The sequence below is a fragment of the Scyliorhinus torazame genome, chromosome 10 (assembly GCF_047496885.1).
Source record: "Scyliorhinus torazame isolate Kashiwa2021f chromosome 10, sScyTor2.1, whole genome shotgun sequence".
In the NCBI taxonomy this organism is placed as follows: Eukaryota; Metazoa; Chordata; class Chondrichthyes; order Carcharhiniformes; family Scyliorhinidae; genus Scyliorhinus; species Scyliorhinus torazame.
In genome coordinates, this window is record NC_092716.1 from 118,457,391 (window position 1) to 118,473,030 (window position 15,640).

A 15,640-nucleotide genomic window follows, 5' to 3' on the forward strand; every position below is an offset into this window, starting at 1 on the left:
GGGCAAAGTCTTGGAAAGATTTATAAGAGATAGGATGTATGATCATCTGGAAAGGAATAATTTGATTCGAGATAGTCAACACCGTTTTGTGAAGGGTAGGTCATGCCTCACAAACCTTATTGAGTTCTTTGAGAAGGTGACCAAACAGGAGGATGAGGATAAAGCAGTTGATGTGGTGTATATGGATTTCAGTAAAGCGTTTGATAAGGTTCCCCACGGTAGGCTACTGCAGAAAATATGGAGGCATGGGATTCAGGGTGATTTAGCAGTTTGGATCAGAAATTGGCTAGCTGGAAGAAGACAAAGGGTGGTGGTTGATGGGAAATGTTCAGACTGGAGTCCAGTTACTAGTGGTGTACCACAAGGATCTGTTTGGGGCCACCGCTGTTTGTCATTTATATAAATGACCTGGAGGTGGGCGTAGAAGGATGGGTGAGCAAATTTGCAGATGACTCTAAAGTCGGTGGAGTTGTGGACAGTGCGGAAGGATGTTACAAGTTACAGAGGGACATAGATAAGCTGCAGCGCTGGGTTGAGAGGTGGCAAATGGAGTTTTATGCAGAAAAGTGTGAGGTGATTCATTTTGAAGAAATAACAGGAAGACAGAGTACTGGGCTAATGGTAAGATTCTTGGTAGTGTGGATGTGCAGAGAGATCTCGGTGTCCATGTACATAGATCCCTGAAAGTTGCCACCCAGGTTGAGAGGATTGTTAAGAAGGTGTACGGTGTGTTAGCTTTTATTGGTAGAGAGATTGAGTTTCGGAGCCATGAGGTCATGTTGCAGGTGTACAAAACTCTGGTGCGGCCGCATTTGGAGTATTGCGTGCATTTCTGGTCGCCGCATTATAGGAAGGATGTGGAAGCATTGGAAAGGGTGCAGAGGAGATTTACCAGAATGTTGCCTGGTATGGAGGGAAGATCTTATGAGGGAAGGCTGAGAGACTTGAGGCTGTTTTCGTTAGAGAGAAGAAGGTTAAGAGGTGACTTAATTGAGGCATACAAGATGATCAGAGGATTAGATAGGGTGGATAGAGCCTTTTTCCTCGGATGGTGATGTTTAGCATGAGGGGACATAGCTTTAAATTGAGGGGAGAATTCAGTACAGTTCAGAATTATCCTTGTATATGAATCAGAGAAGCAATTAGAAAAACAAATAGAACATTATCAGTTGTTGCAAAGGAATTGGAGTATGCTTTTATTAGGGCCATGTGCGGAGTCTGCACGTTCTCTCCGTGTCTGCATGAGTTCCGTCCGGGTGCTCCGTTTTCCTCCCGCTGTCCAAAGATGTGCAGGTTAGGTGAATTTGCCATGCTAAATTGTCCTTAGTGTCCAAAAAGGTTAGGTGGAGTTACTGGGTTACGGGGATAGGATGGAGGTGTGGGCTTAAGTAGGGTGCTCTTTCCAAGGGCCGGTGCAGACTCAATGGCCCGAATGGCCTCCCTCTGCACTGTAAATTCTATGATAGAATTCCTACAGTGCAGAAGTAGACCATTTGGCTCTTCGAAAGATCATCCTACCTAGGTTCAGCCCCCACATTATCCTCATAAACCCACCTGCACATCTTTGGACTGCGGCAGGAAACTGGAGCACCCACGCAGACATGGGGAGAAAGTGTAAACGCCACACAGCCACCCAAGGGCGGAATATGAACCCGGGTACCTGGTGCTCTGAGGCAGTAGTGCTACCCATTGTGCCATCGTGCTGAAGACACAAACCACTAAAAGTAACATCGCAGGGCAATAATGCCATAAAAAAGAAAGACAAACACTGGAGTTCATCTCCAGAGAACAGAATTCCAAAGCAGAGACGTTCTGTTCCACTGTTATATATTCTGAATAGAACGGCACACCATGTGCACGCATAGTGCAGTGTTGTCTAAAGAATAAAGGGATTCGGGGATATGGTGTACGGGCCGGAGAGTGGAGCTGAGTCCACAAATATCAGCCATGATCTCATTAAATGGCGGAGCAGGCTCGAGGGGCCAGATGGCCTACTCCTGTTCCTAGTTCTTATGTTCTTATGTTGTGGTCGACATAAAACAAAAAAAGAGAAGTGTAAACAAAGACTTACAAGGCTGATATTGAGAGAGCATAAACATCGCGGAAAATAGAACATCTCAGGCTCTTTTCGCCACAAGTTAGAGAAACAGAGGGAGAAAATAATGAAAGTTTGGGTTAAATATAGTAATGGTTTATTAATGTCAAGTCCTGTCACTGACAGGCTACAAGTAAGTTTTATAATCAATTTAAATAAAGTACAAAACTACACAATAAAAACAGAATGAAAAATAAACAGCACAGATGAGGTAAATTTGAGAGTAGCTTCTATGGAACATGTCCAGATCTTTTCAAGGGCAATTTGGATGAGCAGTAAATGCTGGCCGAGCCAGCGACATCCACATCCCAAATATTCAATTTTTTAAAAGATCCATTTCAGTACTGCAGGATTCTATATAGTAAGGGCACCATTCATATCTGAAACTGCTGAGCAGAGTGTTCCATGCATTACAGATGCGATAGATCGCAGTACATTCCTGGCTGGGCGGCACGGCAGGACTGTGGTTCGCACTGTTGCTTCACAGCACCAGGGACCCAGGTTCAATTCCCGCCTTGGGTCAGTGTGTCCGGACTCTGCACTTTCTCCCCGTGTCTGCGTGGGTTTCCTCCGGGTGCTCTGGTTTCCTCCCACAAGTACTCGGGACAGCAAGCTGCTTGCAATGGTTTCACAAGTCCCAAAATACGTGCTTGTTAGGTGAATTGGACATTCTGAATTCTGCCTCAGTGTATCCAAACTGGCGACTAGGGGATTTTCACAGTAACTTCATTGCAGTGTTAATGTAAGCCTACTTGTGACACTAATAAAGATTATTATTGAACAGAGTCAAAAACAGAAAATGCTGGACAATCTCAGCAGATCTGACAGCATGTGTGGAGAGAGAAGGGAGCTAACGTTTTGAGTTCTTCCTCCACAGATGCTGTCAGACCTGTTGAGATTGTCGAGTATTTTCTGTTTTTGTTTCAGATTCCAGCATCCGCAGTAATTGGCTCTTAAATAGAGTCAGATCCTGACATTGCAATAAGAGATACATTCAACACATTCCTCCAGATAGTCCTCAATGCTGCAATAACAGAATTATTTTCAGGGTTCGGAGATACAAGATGATCAGAGGATTAGATAGGGTGGACAGTGAGAGCCTTTTTCCTCGGATGGAGATGTCTAGCACGAGGGGACATAACTTTAAATTGAGGGGAGATAGATATAGGACAGATGTCAGAGGTAGGTTTTCTCAGAGTAGTAAGGACGTGGAATGCCCTGCCTGCAACAGTAGTGGACTCGCCAACACTAAGGGCATTCAAATGGTCATTGGATAGACATATGGACGATAAGGAAATAGTGTAGATGGGCTTTAGAGTGGTTTCACAGGTCGGCGCAACATCGAGGGCCAAAGGCCCTGTACTGCGCTGTAATGTTCTATGTTCTATATACTGGAGCGATTATAGAGAGAAGTGCAGCATTCCAGAGCTTTGTTCAGTCCCCGGTTCTGCAATATTTAGTATTACATTGAAATAGTATTAATGTTGTTACTGACTCCGACCAAACTGCGCATGCCAATCGCTTACTGCCAATGCGCATGCGGTCTTCTCACATCGTTCACAATATCCACTGCGCATGCGACCTTCTCCGCTCACATTGCCCACTGCGCATGCGACTCTCTCTTCGCTCATACTGCCCAATGCGCATGCGGTCCTCTCACGTTGTTCCCAATGTTCACTGCGCATGCGTTCCTCTCACGTTCACAATGCTCACTGCGCATGCGGGACTCCTGCACTCATTGTCCACCGCGCATGAGACCTTCTCTCCCGTCACACCACCCCGGTTCTTTGAGCAAGACCTGCTGTCGACGAGGCACATTTTTCGGAGGGCAAGCAAAAAGTCCCTGATCCCCGGCTAGGGGGTCATAGCATTCCCATACCCAACCGCACCACCCGACTGCGTAGCGTGTGTCTGACGTCAGCCATGGATACCGCCATTTCATTGGCTGACGCTGTTGACTCTTGTCCTGGGCAGGGCCCAGGGTGACTTGTTTCCATTGCGGGGAGTGACAGAAGAGACCAGGCATTTTCAAAGTCTGGCGGGTGTTGGGAGCGTCGCGGAGCCGTCCATTGCGGGGCTCCCAATTGCGCATATTCGCGCGCAACAGCCGCAGCAGCCGGCTTTTGATAATCCCGGCTTCGAGCGGCCTTCAAAATGACGGCCGCGACAATAAAATAAATGCGGACGCACTGCGCATCTGTGCCCGCTCATCGGTGCGCATGCGCATAATCACGTTCTTAACCTGTATTCTAATAAAACACTTTGATATGCATTGTGGGTGTTTATGCCTTGTAACTGCTTGTTGGGTAGGTTTTTCCTCTAAGCTTATTGAACTCACAAGACAAGAAATTTTAATTGATTGTGGGAAGTAACCTCATTACACTGGCTTTTATCATGCAGCTGGAGATGGGCTGGGAGGAAAGGTGGCCCATAGAATGTCAGTTAGAGGGGTGCAGTGCTCTGACTGAGATGTGGCAGGTCCGGGAGGCTTTCAGCGTCCCGGATGATCTCATCTGCAGAAAGTGCACCCAACTGGAGCTCCTCACAGACCGCATGGTTCGGTTGCAGCAGCAATTGGATGCACTTAGGAGCATGCAGGTGGAGGAAAGCGTCATAGATAGCAGTTATATAAATGTGGTCACACCCAAGGTGCAGGCAGAGAAATGGGTGACCACCAGAAAGGGCAGGCAGTGAGTGCAGGAATCCCCTGTGGTTGTACCCCTCTCGAACAGGTATACCCCTTTGGATACTGTTGGGGGGGATAGCCTATCAGGGGAAAACAGCAGCAGCCAGAGCAGTGGCACCACGGCTGACTCTGATGTTCAGAAGGGAGGGTCAAAGCGCAGAGGAGCAATAGTAATAGGGGACTCTATAGTCAGGGGCACAGATAGGCGCTTCTGTGGACGTAAAATATCCTGGCCGCGAGGTTTGCTAGTGTCACACGGGAGGGTTTAAACTAGTATGGCAGGGGGGTGGGCAGGGGAGCAATAGGTCAGAAGGTGAGAGCATTGAGGGAGAACTAGGGAATAGGGACTGTGGCTCTGAGGCAGAGCAGACAGGGAGAAGTTGCTGAACACAGCGGGGCTGGTGGCCTGAAGTGCATATGTTTTAATGCAAGAAGTATTACGGGTAAGGCAGATGAACATAGAGCTTGGATAAATACTTGGAACTATGATGTTGTTGCCATTACAGAGACCTGGTTGAGGGAAGGGCAGGATTGGCAGCTAAACGTTCCAGGATTTAGATGTTTCAGGCGGGATAGAGGGGGATGCAAAACGGTTGGCGGAGTTGCGCTACTGGTTAGGGAGGATATCATAGATTATCATAGAATTTACAGTGCAGAAGGAGGCCATTCGGTTCATCGGGTCTGCACCAGCTCTTGGAACGAGCACCCTACCCAAGGTCAACACCTCCACCCTATCCCCATTAACCCAGTAACCCCAACCAACACTAAGGGCAATATCACAGCTGTACTACGGGAGGACACCTCAGAGGGCAGTGAGGCTATATGGGTAGAGATCAGGAATAAGAAGGGTGCAGTCACAATGTTGGAGGTTTACTACAGGCCTCCCAACAGCCAGTGGGAGATAGAGGAGCAGATAGGTTGACAGATTTTGGAAAAGAGCAAAAACAACAAGGTTGTGGTGATGGGAGACTTCAACTTCCCCAATATTGACTGGGACTCACTTCGTGCCAGGGGTTTAGACGGGGCAGAGTTTGTAAGGAGCATCCAGGCGGGCTTCTTAAAACAATATGTAGACAGTCCAACTAGGGAAGGGGCGGTACTGGACCTGGTATTGGGGAATGAGCCCGGCCAGGTGGTAGAAGTTTCAGTAGGGGAGCATTTCGGAAACAGGGACCACAATTCAGTAAGTTTTAAAGTGCTGGTGGACAAGGATAAGAGTGGTCCGAGGGTGAATGTGCTAAATTGGGGGAAGGCTAATTATAACAATATTAGGCGGGAACTGAAGAACCTAGATTGGGGGCGGATGTTTGAGGGCAAATCAACATCTGACATGTGGGAGGCTTTCAAGTGTCAGTTGAAAGGAATTCAGGACCGGCATGTTCCTGTGAGGAAGAAGGATAAAGACGGCAATTTTCGGGAACCATGGATAACGAGAGATATTGTAGGCCTCGTCAAAAAGAAAAAGGAGGCATTTGTCAGGGCTAAAAGGCTGGGAACAGACGAAGCCTGTGTGGAATATAAGGAAAGTAGGAAGGAACTTAAGCAAGGAGTCAGGAGGGCTAGAAGGGGTCACGAAAAGTCATTGGCGAATAGGGTTAAGGAAAATCCCAAGGCTTTTTACACGTACATAAAAAGCAAGAGGGTAGCCAGGGAAAGGGTTGGCCCACTGAAGGATAGGCAAGGCAATCTATGTGTGGAGCCAGAGGAAATGGGCGAGGTACTAAATGAATACTTTGCATCAGTATTCACCAAAGAGAAGGAATTGGTAGATGTTGAGTCTGGAGAAGTGTGTGTAGATAGCCTGGATCACATTGAGATCCAAAAAGACGAGGGGCGTCATTCTCCGACCCCCCGCCGGGTCGGAGAATGGCCGTTGGCCGCCGTGAATCCCGCCCCCGCCCCCGCCGAAGTCTCCGAAGGGAGAAAAGTCGGCGGGCGTTAATGGCGCCGCTGCCGCGGAGAATGTCACAGGTCTGCGCAAGGCAGCCGATTTTCGGCCTGCCGATATTCTCCCTTCCGGATGGGCCGAAGTCCCGTCGACGTGATGACCGTTCACGTCGACGTGAATCAAACCTCCTTTTCATCGGCGTGACCCGGTGCACCAGGCTCACGCCGACCAGCGAGGAGGTGAGTGACGGCCTGGGGGGTTGGCTCTGGGCAGGAAATGGCGTGGCCGCAGACTGATTGCCTGAGGAGAGGTGTGTCTCGGCTTGTGTGTGTGTGCGGCGGGGGGGGGGGGGGGGTGGTTAGAGTAGGCTGGGCTCCGGGGGAGTGCCGGGAGGGGGTCCGTGCCGGGGTGGAGGTTGGGGGTTGTGGAGGGGGTCCGTGCCGGGGTGGAGGTTGGGGGGGGGGGTCCGTGCTGGGGTGGAGGTTGGGGGTTGGGGAGGGGGTCCGTGCCGGGGTGGAGGTTGGGGAGGGGATCCGTGCCGGGGTGGAGGTTGGGGAGGGGGTCCGTGCCGGGGTGGAGGTTGGGGGGGGTCCGTGCTGGGGTGGAGGTTGGGGGTTGGGGAGGGGGTCCGTGCCGGGGTGGAGGTTGGGGAGGGGGTCCGTGCCGGGGTGGAGGTTGGGGGGGGGGTCCGTGCTGGGGTGGAGGTTGGGGGTTGGGGAGGGGGTCCGTGCCGGGGTGGAGGTTGGGGGGGGGTCCGTGCTGGGGTGGAGGTTGGGGGTTGGGGAGGGGGTCCGTGCCGGGGTGGAGGTTGGGGAGGGGGTCCGTGCCGGGGTGGAGGTTGGGGGGGGGGTCCGTGCTGGGGTGGAGGTTGGGGGTTGGGGAGGGGGTCCGTGCCGGGGTGGAGGTTGGGGGTTGGGGAGGGGTTCCATGCCGGGGTGGAGGTTGGGGGGTGTCCGTGCTGGGGTGGAGGTTGGGGGTTGGGGAGGGGGTCCGTGCCGGGGTGGAGGTTGGGGGGGGGTCCGTGCTGGGGTGGAGGTTGGGAGTTGGGGAGGGGGTCCGTGCCGGGGTGGAGGTTGGGGAGGGGGTCCGTGCCGGGGTGGAGGTTGGGGAGGGGGTCCGTGCCGGGGTGGAGGTTGGGGAGGGGGTCCGTGCCGGGGTGGAGGTTGGGGGGGGTCCGTGCTAGGGTGGAGGTTGGGGGTTGGGGAGGGGGTCCGTGCCGGGGTGGAGGTTGAGGGTTGGGGAGGGGGTCCGTGCCGGGGTGGAGGTTGGGGGGGGGGTCCGTGCTGGGGTGGAGGTTGGGGGTTGGGGAGGGGGTCCGTGCCGGGGTGGAGGTTGGGGAGGGGGTCCGTGCCGGGGTGGAGGTTGGGGAGGGGGTCCGTGCCGGGGTGGAGGTTGGGGAGGGGGTCCGTGCCGGGGTGGAGGTTGGGGGGGGGGGGTCCGTGCTGGGGTGGAGGTTGGGGGTTGGGGAGGGGGTCCGTGCCGGGGTGGAGGTTGGGGGTTGGGGAGGGGTTCCGTGCCGGGGTGGAGGTTGGGGGGGGGTCCGTGCTGGGGTGGAGGTTGGGGGTTGAGGAGGGGGTCCGTGCCGGGGTGGAGGCTGGGGGGGGTCCGTGCTGGGGTGGAGGTTGGGGGTTGGGGAGGGGGTCCGTGCCGGGGTGGAGGTTGCGGAGGGTGTCCGTGCCGGGGTGGAGGTTGGGGGGGGTCCGTGCTGGGGTGGAGGTTGGGGGTTGGGGAGGGGGTCCGTGCCGGGGTGGAGGTTGGGGGTTGGGGAGGGGGTCCGTGCCGGGGTGGAGGTTGGGGGGGGTCTGTGCTGGGGTGGAGGTTGGGGGTTGGGGAGGGGGTCCGTGCCGGGGTGGAGGTTGGGGAGGGGGTCCGTGCCGGGGTGGAGGTTGGGGAGGGGGTCCGTGCTGGGGTGGAGGTTGGGGGTTGGGGAGGGGGTCCGTGCCGGGGTGGAGGTTGGGGGGGGGGGGGTCCGTGCCGGGGTGGGTGATGGGAGGGCAAATGAGTTGGTCCACCTGGCCAGGTGCCAGCCTCCAACAGTTGGACCCATGCGGTCCATGCCACCTGGCTGGGGGGAGGAGGGGATATGGGCAATGATGACATGTCGTCGTTCCCCTCCCCCCCACCAGGTCGTCATGTTTTCAGATCATCCAGCGATGTTGGCCGCCGTGGTGGCAGCCGCTCATGTCTATGTTGCCCTGGATGAGGAGGAGGAGGAGGAGGAGGAGGAGGAGGAGCGTGCCAGAGAGGCAGCGCAGGCTGCCGCAGAGGGGCAGGCGGCAGCCGCCCAGGCTGGAGGGACACCTGACCGACAGGACGAGGAGGGGGAGGAGGATGTCGCGGCCCCACGGCAACGGAGGCACCAGGCGCCCCGTGTGTACCGGCCCCGGCAGTCATACCAGGACCTCACGGACCGGGAATGCAGGAGGAGACTCCGGATGAGCCGGGAAACCGTGGCACACATCTGCCACCTGCTGGCACACCTGTCACCGCGTGGCACTGGCGGGGGACACCCTCTCCCCGTGTCCGTCAAGGTTACGGTGGCCCTGAACCTTTATGCAACGGGGTCATTCCAGGCACCGAGTGGGGACCTGTCCGGCATATCGCAGACATCGGTGCATCGGTGCATCCGGGCAGTGACAGATGCCCTTTATGCCATGGCGCACCGCTACATCCGCTTCCCCGTGGACCGGGCCAGCCAAGATGCCCGGGCCGTGGGCTTCTCTGCCATTGCCGGGTTCCCCATGGTCCAGGGCGCGATCGATGGGATGCACGTCGCCGTGCGGCCACCTGCAGATAACAGGGCCGTGTTCACTAATAGGAAGGGGACCTATTCGATGAACGTACGGGTGGTCTGCGACCACCGCATGATGATCCTGCACGTCTGCGCCCGTCACCCAGGCAGTGTACACGACTCATTCGTGTTGTCGCGGTCATCCATCCCCGGCATGTACGAGGGACGCCATCCCCGGCTGACGGGCTGGTTGCTGGGCGACAGGGGCTACCCATTGCGATCGTGGCTGATGACGCCTATACGGAGGCCACGCAATGAGGCGGAGAACCGCTACAATGATGCCCATGTAGCGACAAGGGGAGTGATCGAGAGGTGGTTTGGCGTGCTGAAGATGCGTTTCAGGTGCCTGGACCTCTCTGGGGGCGCCCTCCAGTATCGGTCAGATAGGGTCGGCCGCATCATTGTGGTGTGCTGCGTCCTGCACAACATAGCCCAGCAGAGGGGCGATGTGCCGCAGGCAGAGGAGGGCGGAGTGGAGGAGCAGCAGGAAGAGGCCCAGTCCTCCCCAGATGAGGGGGATGGGGGCAATGGTCAGGGCAGACGGGGTAGACACAGACGGGTGGCTGTCCACCGTTACCGGCTGGCCCAGCGGGCACGGGACAGACTGATAGACGCCCGCTTCACTGACTAGATGGGCGTGGGAATCGGGTAGTATGGCCACAGACCGCACACCATGACAACAGCCGACCACCCACACCCCCCACCCATCCACCCACCCAGCACCCTCACCCCCCTCCCCAACCCCACACACCCCACCCGCATGCACACCACCCCCCCACTCCCAATTGCCGATCCACCGGCGGCACAACGGGCCGGGCTCACCCAGTTGCGGGTGGACGCGTGTCTATCGCAGGCCATGGAGAATGATGACAACCCGCCTCCGATGAGCTCCTGGCTCTACATCGTTGGACTATGTCTGACCCATGGCCACAGTACCACCATCCACCCGGACCATCCCTGCATGCGGCTGTGACACTGCAGCACACGGTCCCGTCCTCTGCCCGGGGGATGTTGATGGCGGCCCAGGGGGAAGGGGGCAGACTCACCTGGGGCTGAGGTAAGACCACCCCTCACACACACACTTGCGCTCAACGTACATGACACCCCCGCACACTTTGGACAGAGCACAAAGGCAGCTTCGGTAGGTGTAACATTGACTTTAATAACCAAAGGAGTTCATGCACGTGCCCTAGCGCCTAAAACTCATCTGTGCCCTGCACCCGTGCCAACTTACTCAGTGTCTAATTGTTTGGCCTTACGGGCCCTTTGACTACGTCTACGTGGTTCCCCAGACGGTACAGCAGAACTGGAGGTGGACTCCTGTGATTCCTGCCCTCTGACACTGGATCCCTTTGGCGGCCGTTTCCTGGGGCGTCCTGGCCTAGATGGGCCAGGCTGCGGCCCGGGCGACTGGGATGGCGAGCTGCCAGCCTGTCCTGCCCGTTGCCCACCCGATGCACCTGGGACGGAAGGGGGGGAGTCCGAGGTGTCGCGGTGTACCGGGACCTCCCCTACAGAGGGAGCCGGGACGGACCACACCACCTCCTCCTCCCTCGGGGTGCCCGATGGCCCCCAGGCCCCTACATGGGTGGGGGATGCGAACGGACTGGCCATCCGACGCGCCCCCGACATCTGGCGCTGCCAGTCCTGGAGGCCCGTGCTGGTATCGACAGGGGTCTGCAGGTTTGCAGCCATGGAGCCCAGGGGGTTGTCGAACCCTGTCTGCGACAGTGCGACGCCAGCTCGCACATGGCCACTGGCGCCGATGCCCTCAGCGATGGCCTGCTGAGACTGGGCCATGGCCTGCAGAGACTGGGCCATGGCCTGCAGAGACTGGGCTATGGCCTGCTGAGACTGGGCCATGGCCTGCTGAGACTGGGCTATGGCGTTGAGCGCCTCTGCCATCTGGCGCTGGCACTGGCTCATGGCCTCCTGTGAGAGGGCAGCCATTTCCTGGGCCACAGACGCCGCCTGCACGGAAGGCCCCAGGCCTCGCAAACCGTTCCCCATGTCTGACACCGTCGCACCCATTGCCTCCACCGCGGACGCCACCCGTGCGGTGTCAGCCTGGGTGGCACGCATGACCGGGACCACTCCCAGCTCCTGGACGCGGGTGGACTCCTCCACCTGCGACCGCAGCCGCCGCAAGCCACCCGTCACCCTATTCGCTCGTCTCCGTGTCGGTGGTTGCATCGGATCTATGTGTGGGTGTGGTAACTGCAGGAACCCGGGATCCATCTGGGCGGCAGATGTTCGCTTGGCCTGGGCTGCCCTCCGAACGCCCGGTCCCTCTGCTGCTCCTACCTCCACCTGCTGTACCGGGACGGCTGTGTTGTGCGCACCAGTGAGTGTACCAGACGCCTCATCACTAAAGTGCCCAACCGTGGTGAGTGTTTCTGCGATGGTGGAGGGTGTTGGTGACAGCAGTGGCGTTGTGTCGTGCTCTTCATCCCACTCTGAGTCCATGGCACTTTGGGGTGGGGGTTCGTCTCCACCCATCCACTCTGAGTCACTGTCCGGTATTTCGTCTTCCCGGGTAGGGGTGTCCTGGGTAGTGCTGTCCCGGGTAGTGCTGTCCCGGGTAGTGCTGTCCCGGGTAGTGCTGTCCCGGGTAGTGCTGTCCCGGGTAGTGGTGTCCCGGGTAGGGGTGTCCTGGGTAGTGGTGTCCCGGGTAGGGGTGTCCTGGATAGTGGTGTCCTGGGTAGTGGTGTCCTGGCTCGGATGTGACGGGGGCCTGTGGCTGCCCCCCTCATCGCTGGGTGGTCGTTCCCGCACGTGACGGGGGTGTCGTCTCCCTGTTGCTCCAGGTCTCTCCGTCTCCCGTGGTCTCCGAGGGGCATCCTGCGGGCGTCGCATGCTGGAGGGTTCGGGTCTCTCCGTCTCCCGTGGTCTCCGAGGGGCATCCTGCGGGCGTCGCATGCTGGAGGGTTCGGGTCTCTCCGTCTCCCGTGGTCTCCGAGGGGCATCCTGCGGGCGTCGCATGCTGGAGGGTTCGGGTCTCTCCGTCTCCCGTGGTCTCCGAGGGGCATCCTGCGGGCGTCGCATGCTGGAGGGTTCGGGTCTCTCCGTCTCCCGTGGTCTCCGAGGGGCATCCTGCGGGCGTCGCATGCTGGAGGGTGCGGGTCTCTCCGTCTCCCGTGGTGTGCGAGGGGCATCCTGCGGGCGTCGCATGCTGGAGGGTGCGGGTCTCTCCGTCTCCCGTGGTTTCCGAGGGGCATCCTGCGGGCGGTCTGCATCTGCGGGGATGGGTGCCTGGACGTTTGGTCCTGCGATACACAATGAAGCATGCATGGTTAGACATCAGGCAGTGATCAGGTGATACGGGAGAGGGGGATATAGGGGAGGGGGGATATGGGGACGGGCTGTTGGTGGCTCACTTGCTCGTGGGGCCCCGACCTCTGCATCAGCAACCTCCCGGTCCTCAGGTCCGCCAGCCAGTTCCAGGGCCCTTTCCTCGTGTACGGTCAGTGGCCTCTCATCAGCGGGCCCTCCTCCAGTCCTCACATGCTCCCTATTGTTGTGTGCGCGCTTCTCCTGGGGGGGGGGGGGGTGGTGGCAGGGGTAAAAGGCAACAGTGTTAGGCAGGTATATGAATGCACGCCATCGGTTGCGCGTGCATTGCAGAGGTTAAGGTTAGGGCTGGATTCACTTGGGGATATGGGGGAGGGAGGATATGGGGAGGGGGGAATATGGGGGATATGGTGGAGGGGGGATATGGGGGAGGGGGATATGGGGGATATGGGGGAGGGGGGATATGGGGAGGGGGATATGTGGGAGGGGGGATATGGGGGAGGGGGGGATATGGGGAATATGGGGGAGGGGGGATATGGGGGATATGGGGGAGGGGGGAATATGGGGGATATGGGGGAGGGGGGATATGGGGGATATGGGGGAGGGGGGATATGGGGGAGGGGGGATATGGGGGAGGGGGGATATGGGGGAGGGGGGAATATGGGGGATATGGGGGAGGGGGGATATGGGGGAGGGGGGATATGGGGGAGGGGGATATGGGGGATATGGGGGAGGGGGGATATGGGGGAGGGGGAAATATGGGGGATATGGTGGAGGGGGGATATGGGGGAGGGGGGGATATGGGGGATATGGGGGGGGATATGTGGGAGGGGGGATATGGGGGAGGGGGGGATATGGGGAATATGGGGGAGGGGGGATATGGGGGAGGGGGATATGGGGGAGGGGGGAATATGGGGGAGGGGGGATATGGGGGATATGGGGGAGGGGGATATGGGGGAGGGGGATATGGGGGAGGGGGGATATGGGGGATATGGGGGAGGGGGGATATGGGGGAGGGGGGATATGGGGGAGGGGGGGATATGGGGGAGGGGGGATATGGGGGAGGGGGGATATGGGGGAGGGGGGGATATGGGGGAGGGGGGATTTGGGGGAGAGGGGATATGGGGGACGCTCACCCTGCCTGCTCTGACGAGGTCGTTCACCTTCTTGTGGCACTGGGTGCCTGTCCGTGGTGTTAGGGCCACAGCGGTGACGGCCTCTGCCACCTCCCTCCACAGACGCCGGCTGTGGCGTGGGGCAACTCTGCGGCCGTGCCCGGGATACAGGGCGTCCCTCCTCTGCTCCACCGCATCCAGGAGCGCCTCCACATCGCGTGACTCGAACCTCGGGGCTGAGCGACGGCCAGCCATCAAGTTGGGTGTTGCGGTCGGCTGTTCCGGTCGGGTGGGGGGGAGCTGCGCGGCCTTATGAGCCGTCACGCCGTGCAGCGCGTATGACGCTGCACGGCGTGAACCACTGCGCAAGCGCGGATCTCGTTACGTCGCTGCTAGCCCATTTCGGGCCGCAGACTATCGGCCCATTTTTATGACGTGACGCAAGTGGGATTTGCGCCGTTTTTTGCGCCGATCGGCGGAGTTTCCGCCGATAACGGAGAATTTCGCCCGAGGTGTTGGGCGTCTTAAAAAATATTAAGGTAGATAAGTCCCCAGGGCCTGATGGGATCTACCCCAGAATACTGAAGGAGGCTGGAGAGGAAATTGCTGAGGCCTTGACAGAAATCTTTGGATCCTCCCTGTCTTCAGGTGATGTCCCGGAGGACTGGAGAATAGCCAATGTTGTTACTCTGTTTAAGAAGGGTAGCAAGGATAATCCAGGGAACTACAGGCCGGTGAGCCTTACTTCAGTGGTAGGGAAATTACTGGAGAGAATTCTTCGAGACAGGATCTACTCCCATTTGGAAGCAAATGGACGTATTAGTGAGAGGCAGCATGGTTTTGTGAAGGGGAGGTCATGTCTCCCTAACTTGATAGAGTTTTTCGAGGAGGTCACAAAGATGATTGATGCAGGTAGGGCAGTGGATGTTGTCTATATAGACTTCGGTAAGGCCTTTGACAAGGTCCCTCATGGTAGACTAGTACAAAAGGTGAAGTCACACGGGATCAGGGGTGAGCTGGCAAGGTGGATACAGAACTGGCTAGGTCATAGAAGGCAGAGAGTAGCAATGGAAGGATGCTTTTCTAATTGGAGGGCTGTGACCGGTGGTGTTCCGCAGGGATCAGTGCTGGGACCTTTGCTGTTTGTAGTATATATAAATGATTTTGAGGAAAATGTAACTGGTCTGATTAGTAAGTTTGCAGATGACACAAAAGTTAGTGGAATTGCGGATAGCGATGAGGACTGTAGGAGGATACAGCAGGATTTAGATTGTTTGGAGACTTGGGCGGAGAGATGGCAGATGGAGTTTAATCCGGACAAATGTGAGGTAATGCATTTTGGAAGGTCTAATGCAGGTAAGGAATATACAGTGAATGGTAGAACCCTCAAGAGTATTGAAAGTCAAAGAGATCTAGGAGTACAGGTCCACAGGTCACTGAAAGGGGCAACACAGGTGGAGAAGGTAGTCAAGAAGGCATACGGCATGCTTGCCTTCATTGGCCGGGGCATTGAGTATAAGAATTGGCAAGTCATGTTGCAGCTGTATAGAACCTTAGTTAGGCCACACTTGGAGTATAGTGTTCAATTCTGGTCGCCACACTACCAGAAGGATGTGGAGGCTTTAGAGAGGGTGCAGAAGAGATTTACCAGCATGTTGCCTGTTATGGAGGGCATTCGCTATGAGGAGCGGTTGAATAAACTCGGTTTATTTTCTCTGGAACAACGGAGGTTGAGGGGCGACCTGATAGAGGTCTACAAAATTATGAGGGGCAT